The sequence below is a fragment of the Vigna umbellata genome, chromosome 1 (genome assembly GCF_029865625.1).
Source record: "Vigna umbellata cultivar VRB3 chromosome 1, Vumbellata_1.0, whole genome shotgun sequence".
NCBI classification, from domain to species: domain Eukaryota; kingdom Viridiplantae; phylum Streptophyta; class Magnoliopsida; order Fabales; family Fabaceae; genus Vigna; species Vigna umbellata.
Window position 1 is genome coordinate 79,818,028 of NC_142165.1, and position 13,801 is coordinate 79,831,828.

Below are 13,801 nucleotides of genomic sequence, written 5' to 3' on the forward strand. Positions count from 1 at the left end.
TCGGTTATTTTACTAAACTTACTTAAATATTTGTGTTTCAGCCTAGTGGAGTGACTATGCAATCAGCCAAGTTTAGTAGGGGCCCAAAGGAAGGTAGACGTGAAACTAGTTTTTGGACAGACACCCCTTTGGATAGGGCCCAGAAAGCAAAGATGAAGTGTGTATCTTCCATTATATTCTAGAATGCTTTGGTTGGTTAATTTCTTTTTCTGCAACCTGCATAGTCCATTCCGTGAGATCGAGAGCCTTATAACCAAAAAGATATATTTATATGGCAGTTATTTGGAGGCATACAATGAAGCTACTACACTAGCTTCAAATGATGAGGAAAAGAAAAGGGCCAGTGAGGATGCAGACTTGGTGGACAAATACAATAAAGCAAAACGGTCAAAAACATTGGTGCAGAAACATCAAGAAGAGGTGGCTAACAAATCCAAGAAAAATAACCGAGGTAATCATACAATATAGATGTAGATTAGCTCCACTACCTTTTTCTGCAGCCAAGGTTCTTTGATTCTCTAAGTTTTTCAGCCCTTTCTTGCAGATGAGACAGTTGATTAATTTCTTCTTCACAAATGAGGTGATATAAACCAATATGGCTGAACTAATCATTTCATAATAGCATAAATGTGAAATATAGTATAAAAACAGAAATCTTGCAAAAATAACAAGGAAAAGTTACACAAATTTTAGCTACCTTAAGACAAAACATATTCGTTGGAGGGGTAATGACACCCATTTTAAGTATTGAATTGTAGCATCCTCCGTCTCTTAAATTGATATCTTTGCAGCTACTCTGCTAGCTTGAGCTTGCTCTTTTTCTAAAGAAAGAATAGAAATATTTTTTTCTGCTTGTGATAACACATCTTCAAGTAACTTCTTAGTACCCTCAACCTGATATAGTTTATCTTCCAGATCCTTTATGATCCTGCTAGCCTCTGCCAGTTTGCTTGCTTGACTGGTTGCTTCATCTTTAAAACTCTCTAACTCTCTTTCAGCAGCAACTCTACTAGCTTGAGCTTTCTCTTTCTCTACGGAAAGAATAGAAATATCTTTTCTGCTTCTAATAAGGCATCTTCGAGTGACTTGTTGGTACTGAAGACCTTGGCAACTTTATCTTTAACTTTCTGTAACTCTTCCTCCAATTTTTTCCTTCTGATGTTCTAATTTTGTTTTCTCTTCAGCAAGTTGAGAAACACTGTCATTCGAAGACGATAACTCCCATTCAAGGGATTTTACAGTGGCTTGGGATTCAGCTACTTTAATTTCAAGTATACTGGCCTTCTCCTTCACTAGCTGCAACTCTTGCTCTATGTGTACCTTGGCATCTTGGCATTCACTGACATAATCAGCAAGCTACTTCACTTTTTCTATTGGTTCATCAAAAGCAGGCTCAACAGGAAGAATGATATTGCTAAGTTAAGAATTGTATTGGTTCATCAATACACTCCATCACTTTCTGTAACATGTTATTGCTCTAAGTTAAGAATTGTTCTGATTGATTCCTCTCCCTTTTCATTTCCAGAAGATCAGCCTCCAGCTTTGGGATGCTTTCCACATCACTTGACAATCTGTTGATCTCATCCCTGTATTTAGAAACAACAGATTCTTGCTTCTGCAAATCAATTATATTCTATTGGTAAGATCAGCACTAAATTATACTCTAATAAAGAGAACATTCAATTATACTCTAATAATAAGAGTTCCTTCTCAAGCAACCATAAACCATGTATAAGACAACATTCTCAATAATCTCTGTTAAAACTTGAAAAAGATAAGTTGATATAAACTCGATTAAAACTTGAAAAAGATAAGTTGATATAAACTCATTAACTACATAAGAAACCAGACGACCGATAAAAAAATTATTCACTTTAAGGGTTCTTAATAAAAAAAAAATGCTACATATTTCAATACATATTTGTTATTTTCTTTATCAAAAGATTGAATCTGCACACTATCAAAGACATGCAAACAGAGACATGTAATTACCATTATCAAGATAAACGGGAAGCGTTAAGGCCATCATCAGGTTCTGTCCGCCAGGTAAATACGAAACATTCCGACTTTGCAAGCGTGGAGGCTATTTCCCTGGACGCTTCAATCCTCCTAAGTTCAATCAGCCCCATTCTAGCCGAGGCAGTAGCGTTGGAGATTAGCTTCGCCGCATCGCTCTCTCCCTCGGCACGGATAATCGCGGCCCGCTGCTCTTGTTCGGCCTTCATCACCACGAACTTCGATCGCTCAACCTCCTGCTGCACCACCTGCTTGTGCTCCACCACTCGCAAGAACTCGCTGCCGTAGGAGATGTGTGATTTTACTCCCACTCCAACCTACAGAAAATCAATCAATCAATTAGTACATCACTAATAAATTTAACTTTTGAAATCAATGAAGGTAAACCAAGTGTTAACACCGTCGAGGAAGCCGTCAAGAAGGAGATGGCTTCGGTCTACGAATGATTCCACCTTGGGCAACTCGCAAGCTCTTAAAAAACGTCAATAAGACAAAAAGGTTGTGAAGATGAAAACGACGAGACATTGTTAATGTACTGAATCACACAAGTAATATAAAATGGTAACACCAAGTATCATATCTTAAAAGACTCTCGGCACTAGACAGTCGTGTGATAATTCAATTAATTAAGACTTAAAAAAGAAAACGAGATCATTGGTTTCAGATGCAAAGACATAAAATTAAATATGAATGCACTTTGATCAATAGCAGAATAGCACAGTAATGAACGAATGTTGTTTAATATGAGATGAGTATGTTGTTGGGGTTAGATTTTAGATTTCACCAAGTTTCCTCTCATGTATGTAAGAATTATTCTTTATGCATTAATGTTAACGTCACTCACTAAATCACTTAAACCCGATCCCTCGACGAAATAAGTTTGCCATAATCACCAGTTCATGCAATTCCTAGCATTACTAGTAATTAAATGTGAAAATCAAGAGTTTTAAGACGACCAAGACTCATACTCTCATCCCTGAGAAATATTACTCTTGGGAGTAATTCAACAAGAACCTGAATTGTAAGGAACCTCCCGACACTTATGCAATTCATAAATCATGCTATTGAATGAATTAAACAAAGTAAGTGTTGTAACAGATAAATTACTCTAACAATTAATGAAAAAGCATATATTATTAAGAATCAATTCAAATACATGAGAGTTCACAAGGTTACATCATCCCCAACAACAAATAGAGTTTAATTCACCATAGACACGGTGAAACTAGATGAACAATGAAGAAGAATGAGATAGAAAAACCCTAAAAGTAGAAGATGGAAGCTCCCGCATCCAAATCTGCCTTCAGAAGGTGAAAGAATGTGTTGTTGTGCTCTTCAAGCCAAAGATACAAAACCTAGGACGTCCTGGTCCTTTAAATAGAGCGAAAACAAAATAGAAACAAAGCTCAGGCCTGTGGCACTAGCGCTCAAGCAACCCCACTTAGGGCGCATGGGCGGTGAGCGGTGGTTCCCTACGCTCAAGCCTTAGAAAGGGCACCCAAGCTTTGTGCTTCTGGCGCTCAAGCGCCACAAAAGGGGCGCCCGGGTGGTGAGCGACACTCTTCTACGCTTAAGCCTCCAAAAAGGGCGCCCAAGCTTCGAGCTCTCCTCCCTTCTAGTGCTTTTCCAGGCCTTTTTGAGCTCCATCTCCATGACACTTAATCTCTGCTTTCCATATTATCTCATTTCCTGCCAAAACAAGGGATATTAGTCATAAAACCATCAAATTCAACCTCAACTCTCTTATTCACACAACTTAACAGAAAAACATGATTCCAAGTAAGTTTCTAAGCAAAAAAGGGTGCATTTAGTGTCAAAATTACATCACAGATAACGATATTTTCAACCGTTATCAGACACGAAGGTTGCAAACATGGAAATGGCGAGACACGAAGGTTGGGAAGATGGAAATGGCGAGGCACGAAGGCTATGCAAATCACAAGCTCCTCGAAAACGTCATCGGAGAGCGTCTAAGAAACATGATCGAAAAGCTTCTAAAAAACGTGGTGAGCTCTTGATGCTTGGGTTTTTGAAATTAGGAATTTGGAGGAGGAGAAGGGAAGGGAACAAGGGATTGAGGAAAGTCAAGAATACCCGAAGCTCTGACGAAAGGAGAAGACAAAGCATTGGAAGCGCGGCTTAGAGTGGAAAAAACTGCAAGCGCAACTCCTGGGTGTCAAATATTTTGGACATTTCCAGCAGTTTAATAAAGAAACCTCTAGAAATATATTTTAAGAAAATTAAATTAAACTTGCCTGCGATTTTGTATTGAAACCGCCAATAATTAGGAGAGGTTTCAAGACCTCGGAAACAAACCCTATTATATTGCTTTTTTTTGGTAGTGACATATCAGAGTGAGAGAACACATCTTAGTAGCTGAGTTTTAACACAACTTTATTCTAAAGGTAGATACCCCAAAATTCTATTGAAAAGTAGTTTCCTGAAGACAGATATTCAAAATTGATATTGTACGAAATAAACAGTTTATATAAGTAAGAACAACACATGTGCATTTGAACATCTCATTAAGAAACAACATCTTAGAATTTAGGCTTGGACCTAACTTAATTCAAAAAGTTAGCCTAAAGTTCTATTCATATATACTTTCTTAAAGACACTAAAAAATGTTATTTTACCAGATAAATTATCAATATGAACAAGAATAACATATGCACAATTTGAGTCTAATTCAACACCAAAAGCTAGTAAACAATTCTATTAACAGTGTAGAGAAAAATATTCAAAATGGTGATTATAGAAGATAAATGGTCTTTATGAAAAAGAATAACATTTGTAATTGGGTGAATATTATAGTGAATCCTCTACGGAGGATATTGGACATAGCTTAGTTGGAGTGAACCAATACAAAATCTCTTATGCAATTATCTCTTCTCTTACCTAAACGATCCACTTATGAAAACCTGCAGTCGTTCTTTATTTCCAAACACAAGAATCTTCCAAGCTAAATGATTTATTTCATAAAGAAAGTTCTTAACAAAACACTGCAGTACATATATTTTGAATAGCATGCTAAAAGCAGTTATTGCAAAATCCTATTAAGTCGAGCCAACGATTATTTGAATGAAGATTTCAACAGCTAGATAATGTGCTATATTAGAAGGGTTACGAAAAGTTTTCCATTAACACTATTCAACCCTCCCCCTTTCTAGTGTTTTTCATGTACTTCAATTGGTATCAAAGCTAACCTCGTAGTGTTAGTTCTTAGTAGGACTCGAGGAAACGATCATGAGGAATTGGAAACGAAGGATACATCGTCAACCGTCATCCCCTCTTCAAAGGCGTAAAGTTTGATTACTGGAAACAAAGAATGATCACATTCTTTAAATCATGTCATATCGACATGTGGGATATTGTGGAGAAGGACAACTACAATCTTATAGATGAAGACAGAGAGCCACTCTTGAAAAGCAAATGGATAGACGATTAGAAGCAGCGCTACCTGTTAAACTCTTAAGCTCGCAACTCACAGAGTTTGTACCCATAGTCACTAAGGGTATTTTAGGGAGCTTAGTTAAACCTAAAAAAAGGATTTTTAGGTAAATTTTAAGTTGTGTATCTGGAGGGTGTTGGAGGAGATTTCTTGTGCCAAATTTAAGAGTATGAGAGGTTAGGTTTTGGGTCGTTTTAGGGTAGAGCTAGAACAACTTAGAAGAAGGGGTAATAAGGAGTAAGTTATAAAATTATATTAGGTTAAAATAGAGAAAAAAATAAGGGTAGCCGTGAGAGTGTTGACAAAACCCTAGCTTCTTTATGAGTGAAGAGAGTGGTTGATCAGAAAGAGAGGGAAAGCACTAGTGGTCTCTACATAAAACCATGAAGGTCTTGAATTGGTGACTAGCTTCTACCATGATCGCAAGGGGAAGAGAGACAACCCATTGTGTTATAGAAGCCAAAGGAACCTTAGAGTCTCAGGAGAACCAGGTATGGTTTCGTGATGTATGTTATTCCTTATTGTATATTGCATTGTATGTTGTTGTTTGTGCCTCTTCTCTGCTTGGAAAATTTGTATGATGATGGATGAGGCATGTGTTAATGCATTCGAAGCATGGATTGTGTTGCATGACCGTGAGGGTAGTGCAGTTTTGCACTCCTGTTGGTTTAAAGGTAGAATCTCGATGTTACCTTAAGTAGATCGAAGGGTGTGTAGGTCGTGAGTATAACCTTCTCGTTGAGTAAGGTTAGGTACTCTGTGAGTGAAGAAACCAATGGGAGTGGCAAAGTCTCGGGTTGAGAAGTGGGAAAGAACGAGTGAGATAGTGAAGGATAGGTTGTTTTAGGGAACCAATTGAAGCAAAGTAGAAGAGAGATGTGTTGCATGGGGAGTCTATGAAGTACTTGAAAAACACTAAAAGGGGGTTGAATAGTGTTAATGGAAAACATTTTTGCAACTCTTCTGATATAGCACGCTATCAAACTCTTAAAATATTCTTTTGAAAGCTTAGATGCTCGACTTGAGATATTTGTATAAAAGTTGATAAGTTTGACGTGCTATTCAGAATATGTCTACTACAGTGTTTTGTAAGAACATCCTTAAAGAAAAATAATCGTTTAGCTTAGAAGTTCATGTATTTGAAATATAAAGCTCAATTGTAGGTTTTTCAAGAGGATCGTTTAGTTAAGAAAAGAGAAAATAACACAAGAGATTTTATATTGTTCTCTCCAACTGAGCTACGTCCAGTCTCCTCCGTAGAGGGTTCAACTATAATCTTCACCCGATTCCAAATGAGTATTAGCACCACTCCTGGTACTCACCTACCTCGCCGAGATTTCCTTTAAGTATTAGCATCACTCTTGGTACTCAGCAACCTACCAAGATTTTCTTTGACTATTTGCACCACTTTTGGTACTCAACTCCCTACTGATATTGCCTTTGAGTATTTAAATCACTCCTAGTACTAAACTACACACCTAGATTCCTCAACTCAAACTGAGATTAATTGTAAGTGTTTTAATTCTCTACAAAATTGCAATTAACGATTGCTTACAACTAGGTCAGACTATATCTCTCAACAAGAGGATTTTACAGTAGTAAGAAATTTGACAGTGAAGCTCGAGAGTATCTCTTTCTCTCTTTCTCTTCTCTTCTCTTTTCTTCAGCTCAGATGTATTCTTTTTCTTGAGCTCTTTCTCTTTTTCTCTTCAGGATAGATATGTCGTTGTAAGCTTTTCTTTCTTAAGATATTATCTTAATCTATCCTCTTGATTTTCTTCTTGAGAAATCTTCCATTTATAGGCTTCTTGAATATTTATCCGTTAGACTGAGTTTGTAGTTTCTAGCCTTGATACTTGTGTTTCTCTTTCTTTATTTCAAGAGAAAACAGGGGAGAAAAGTGAGCAGGTTTTAGTTCGTGTGGAGGTAAGAGAAAAATAGGTGATGAGAAAGAGGGAGTATCTTGGAATTTAATGAAGAGAAGAATTTTACGTGGATGTAGAGGGAGATGCGTATAAAATCAGTAAGAAGAGGGAGAAGGGGAGTTGAGAAGGTGTGGGAATGGCATGGGTAAAGATGGATGAAAGTGCGTAAGTCAGAAGAAGAAAAATGGGAGGAGAGAAAGGGGTTGGAAGGTGATGCGTGAACCCTATGAACAAGGAGCAAAGAATTCCCAGTTTAGATTGGGTGTTAAAGAAAGTTGAGTTTTAGTTTTGGGAGTTCAAAGAGGAACGATTATAACACGGGAGATGGTGTGGGTTAGTAGTAAAGGAGGAAGTTGGATTCAGGCATGAGTTTCCCTTGTATCAGGTCTAGGTTGCTAGGTGAATGGGCGTAGGAGAGAGTTTATGGGATTGTTGTTTGTTAAAAGATACAGGTAGAGAAAGAAAATGACTATGATATGTTAACAACTTTTTTAACAACTTTTTGACAATAGATTATGTGTCACTATTTTATTGATCCGTAAATTTGAAACAGACCAATCACAAACTATCACACAGGCAGTTGTAAAAATTTGTCAAAAGAAATTGTTAAAAAAACATTTTCCGAAAGCAAAAGGCGTAGAATACCCTTGGGTTTCATTGGGATAGCGAAAGTAGAGTTTTTGCATGGGAGAATTTCTACGTTCAGGAGTAGGAATCTTGGAGAAAAATAATCTAGGTGTTTTTCTTTTGGTGCAAATTAGGGACTCGCGATCCCACTTTGTTGGCCTCTTTAGTTCTTTTGTGTTATTTATATATGAAAAATGTTTTTTAACAATATTTTTACAACTTTTTTACAATCGTTTATGTGGTAACTTATAATTGGTTAGTTTCAAATATACAAACCAATAAAATAGTGACACATAATCTATTATTAAAAAATTATTAACATATCATGATCCATTATATAGACCTTCTTTTTGGGTGCTTTTTGTTGCATTCAGAGGAAGAAGTTTTTACTCTCTCGTTTTGGGCTTGGGTTTCACAAAAAATAGGAGTGAGTATTACTACTTGGTGAGTCCCACTGAATTACACCAATTTTAGTACTAACATTGTGTGTGAGTGGCGCGGGAAATTTTGTAGCAGAGAAGGGATTTCTCTTCTTCCTCCTTTTCTTTTGGGGTTGCTTCTCCTAATGAGTAGATCGTAGGTGGGAAACTGGGCCCATGGGAGGGTAAGTGAGAAATATTTTAACTTGTTTAACTGTATAAGAATATTTGAAGAGGAAATATGGGTTGTACTCCTGCTTGTTGATGCGAAAGACCATGATATGTTTGAGGTTTTATTTTATGTATAATACTTTGACTAGTATAATATTTTAGTGACACGTGTTGGTAAGCCACTGGATGTTGTGTTTTTGTTAGTTCTTTCTTGAGTTTAAATTATTTGAATTGAACAACTATATTGGTTTTTTATGGTGTTTTAGAGTTTTGAGATAGGTGGATATATGCATAATAGTATTGATATTCGAGTAATATAACGTGAGTATGAAACTGTGTTATTTGTTTCTATTGTTGTCGGTCATGTGTGAGATTTTCGTATTGTGCTACATTAAGGATGTTGGGTCTCGAAAGGACTCAAGAGGGTTGAATATATTGCCCAAAAGCTTTGGCTCGTGCTAAGTGTAGTGCATCGGTGCGCGTAGTATCGGTGTTTTTACTCGTTAGTCCTTGAGAAGTCAAGAAGATAAGTCTAAAGTTGCGATAGAAGATGACTCGAATCACCCTATTAGTGAGAACAGGTTATGACCACACAATGCAAGGAAACGACATTGGTTCATGAACTGTTGGTCTGTACTGTTAAGTCTGTGATGAAATATGATGTGTTAGTTATCTTATTTTGTGATTATTATGAATATATTATGTTATGATATTTATGGTTGCTCACCCTTACATGTTTATGGTTGTAGTTTCCACTTACGATGATCGTACTTGTAAGGGAGTAGATGGTGTTGTAGATAAGACCGGTTCGAAGTAGTTGACGAGAGTTGGGACATTTCTGTTTGGGGTTGATTATTTATTTTTCTTTATTTAAAAGTTTTTCGACTTGGTACTTTTATGTAAAAGTGATATTCTAAGATTTTTGTTTTGAACAAACGAGGTTTATAGTTATGATTTTGCTTTTGCATATAACCAAATAAAGTTTGATTATCTGATGTGAATTGTCAGAGTGATGTAGCAGAATAGTTAGCGTGTACAACAAACCAAGAAGAGAGTGAATTGGTTTCTTATCTCAAATAATACCTTTAATAATTTTGTAAAATATGAATCCCTTAAAAACAATTTAAACAAACTAAATAGTAAGGAAGAGAGAAAATTACATAGGTGATTTTTATATTGGTTTGGATCACAGAGATCCTACGTCCAGTTGTTAATCTCAAATGAGAATTAACGCTTCACTATCACAAACCAACAAAATGTTACAATAACAATGAAAATAACACAGTTTAAGGTTATAAAACCTCTCTTATTACCCCAAGAGATTAACACCTCCTTTGAAATCTTCATAAAGGATGACAAGCTTTAACTCAACAACAACAACAACAACACTCAATCACAACTCCCATGAAAATTCTCGCTCTATGCAACCACCATGTTCTCAAAGTCAAGAGCACAAGAGTTGCACAACCCTAGAACACTTATCACATCACACAATAGATAAGAATTTTGAATACAAAGTATTTCTTATATTAGAATGAGAGTCTCAATCCAATTTATAGAGATCTCACTTAAGGATACCTCAAAAAATTCATTGTTAACAATTTAACGTGTGATAATCAATTATCCACTTATGGTAATCGATTTTGCATTTAATGAATGCACAACGGTCAAAAGCTTGTTTAAAAATTCTCATAATTGCTCGTGATAATCGATTATGGCAAGTCATAATCTATTATGGATAATCGATTATTATCTTGAGTATAAAATGAGGTTTTATGATTCAAAACGAGTTTTAACGCAACCTAAGGCAAACAATACATAGAATCAAAGATAAATCACATCCTATACATAAATCTATTAAATTACAAAAGCTTTAAAACAAAACAAGTCTTCATGAAGATCTTCTTACAGCAAAAGCACTTGAGACATCATCAATACTTCTTCTCTTCAGCTTTATGCTAACATGAATGTTTTAAAAAAATTTATACTCGTGGTGTTAGGGGTGTTACAAATGAGACATGTATTCTTTTAGTACTTGGTGAATAAAGTGGTTTTCTCCTTATGTTAAACAATGGTATCATAGTTTTAATTTGTTTTGTTTTTGGTATAAGTGTGAGATATAGTTTTAGCATCATCTTAGCTGAGGTGTTACAAGTGGAGCCTTGTGGAAATGGATCTAATCGTTTGGAGAGGTTAAGCAATGAGAATCAATATTCTACTTCTCACTAAAGAAGATTAAGATGTACAAATTTGGTTTCCAACTACAAGCTTATACGTGATAGAGAGAGGAGAATGATTATATTATCTTACTTCCATTGCAATTGGAGATATACAGGGTTTACAGCCTATAAGGTTCAGAAAGGCTATAGGAGGTATGAAAGGTTAGTGACAAGTTGCCACTGAGAAAATCTTTCAAGAAGAACCACACTTGGACACGAGTTTATCTATCCAAATATTTAAAATGTAGTTGGATACAAATGAGTACTTTAGAAGAAGGAAGGAATGTTGGGTGTGAAGAAAGAAAGATTAAGGTAAGAGTGGTGGAAAAAGTTTTAACACAAGTTGATAGGGTAAATTGTAATAAAATAATTTCACCTTTTATAAAACATTGTTTGATATGGATTTTAATGTCAATTATTAAGTATTACAATATGATGTTGGAACAATTGGATACGAGGAGAATTTTCAACATGTAATCTTAAAAGAGATTCATCTAAATAAACCAACTTGAGGGGTTTATTGAAGATGAAAGAAATATGTGTCTAATACATAAATCTCTATATGTCTTGAAACAAAGCCCAAGGGTTATGGTACAAGAGATTTAATGATTTTCTAAGGTAGATAAGGTTCTAGAGGACTAATTATGATATTTGTGTCTACAGTTTGCAAAGACAAGAAAGGAGTGTGATTTTTCTTGCTCTTGTACTTATATGATGTGCTTATAGCCAACCTGTATTAAAGTGAAATAAAAAGGCTAAAATTAAGTTCAACTATTTAGATGAAGGATCTCGGTTCCACAAGGTGATTACTTAGGATAGACATATAGAAAGATTACATAGTATGAAAGTTCTATCTATCTCAACTAGTGTATTTGACTAAGGTAGTTGAAAGGTTTAGAATGAACGATCTATGTTTATGGCAGTATAATAAAATCATGGGTTAAATATGTTTTTAGTTCCTAAACTAGAATACAATTTTAGTTTTTGTCTTTGTCTTAAACTTTGTTCCTATTAGGTCTGCAATCTTTCTCGTCCAATGTTAATTTTTTTACGTAGCAAACAACGAGTCACACTAACATTGTGTTATAAAAATAGACACTGCACTAGAAAAAAGAATGAGAAGAAGGGTCCAGGAGAGGAGGAGCGGTCATGAAAAACAAGAAAAGAAAATGAAAAGAAGAAGAAAACACATGTCAATGTGTAAAAAAAAATAAGAATCTTGAACCTGAAGAATACATTCATATATTTCCAAAGTATTTGGACGACCAAAATCTTAGACAAAAATGAAAACAAAAACCACATATTTTAGAAACAAAAATTATATTTAATCCGAAAATTATTAAATAAAACTGATCTAAAAATAAAAGATAATTAATCATTATATTAATTAAATTAAATAATATTTTATAAAGTAAAAATTATTCATATTTAAAATAGTTTCTTTTATTAATAAAAATTAATAATTGATTTCAAATTTATCTTTAAATATTTCAGGTAGTTACTGATGAACAAATTTTCAATCCCGAAAACGGAGTCAAAAACTTGTTAACCCTCGGCAAGTGTAACCGAATCGTATCAAGTAATAAATCTAGTAAGACCAAGTATCGTTCTCCCAAAGGACTCACGACCTAGACAGTTGTGTGAATTTGTTGATTAATTAAGACTTGTGAAAAAATTGTTGTAAGTTTCAAATGCAAAAAGACTGAAAAGTAAATATGTATGCATGTGATGATCAATGGACAAGAAGAAACAAAACACGTGAATTGAAATATATGAATGAATATGTTGTTGGGGTTTATCAATTTCATCCCATCCACTCTCTTGTATTTAGGAATTCATCATTCTTTTCATTAATGTTAATGTCACTTTCTAAATTACTTTAAACTCGATGTCTTGGCGAAGAAAGCCTAATCATAATCACTAGTTTACAATGTCTTGTTTCCCTAACAATTAATCATGCATTATAGTGAACAAAAGCTTAAAGGCAACCAACCATCATACTCCTATGTCTAGGTTTGTAATATACTGTTGGAAAAATTCCCCAGATCGTGATTTGTAAGATATCTCTCAATAACAATCCTAGGGAGAGAGAGGAGAGCTATCACATCCCCAAATCGTCCAACCCTAGGAGTACGAAATCTCCTGATACTTACAAATCATAAGATTTATGCCATACATGAATAAAATATCACAAGCATTTGAGCAAAGAAGAATATCTCTAACAATTAATGAAAGAAAGCATGTATCATAAAAATGATCTTGAAGAACAAATTTCATACAAGAGAGTTTCTAAGGATTTACATTAATTCTCCAACAAAAAAATAAGTTTAATTCACCATATTCATGGTGAAACTAGATGAAATACAATGGAAAAGTGAAGGATAGAACCCTAGAAAGTTGAGAAAGGAGTCTTAGCATCCAAAATCCTCCTCCAAGGGGTGAAAGAATGTGTTTTTGCTTCGTCCCAACCAAAGATGACTGACCTAGGTTAACTAAAACCTTATATATTATTTTAAAAAATACCGAAAAGTAGGTCCAAGCCCAGAAAAGTGCCGCTCAGCGGTAATTTGCGCTGAGCGTTACTTCCGGTTTCTCTTCTTTTGTACTTTTTGTGTCCTTTTCTGATTCCATCTCTATCCATTTTCACTTCTTTCATCAATTTCATCTCAAAACCTGAAAAACAAGGAAATCAAGCATAAAACGTGTCCAATTCTCTTATTTCCAACAATTCAACAAAATCATGAGTTCAAACTAATTTCTAAGTCATAGAGGTTATAATTGAAGTTAATTTTAGATATAAAAATAACAGTTCTCAAGCGTCATCAGTTACATTATTAGAATTTAATATTAAAAAGTAATATTTTTGTGGACGTAAAATATACTCATTGCAACTATACTATCTGGTCTTTCTCTGCCGTATTTATGAAGGTTTCTGGACCTCTCAATATATATAAAGGCCTTATGTACATATAT

General features: G+C 34.9%; 1 long non-coding RNA gene across 1 annotated transcript; it reads right to left on the bottom strand.

The window, feature by feature from the left end:
• Positions 1 to 641: 641 nt before the first annotated feature.
• Positions 642 to 2,534, bottom strand: LOC148206510 (uncharacterized). Its single transcript, XR_015786102.1, has 3 exons — positions 2,417 to 2,534; positions 1,993 to 2,333; positions 642 to 1,615 (listed from the first exon to the last, which is right to left on the bottom strand). It is a non-coding gene; the product is annotated as an uncharacterized LOC148206510 (long non-coding RNA).
• Between the last annotated feature and the right edge of the window lie 11,267 nt (positions 2,535 to 13,801).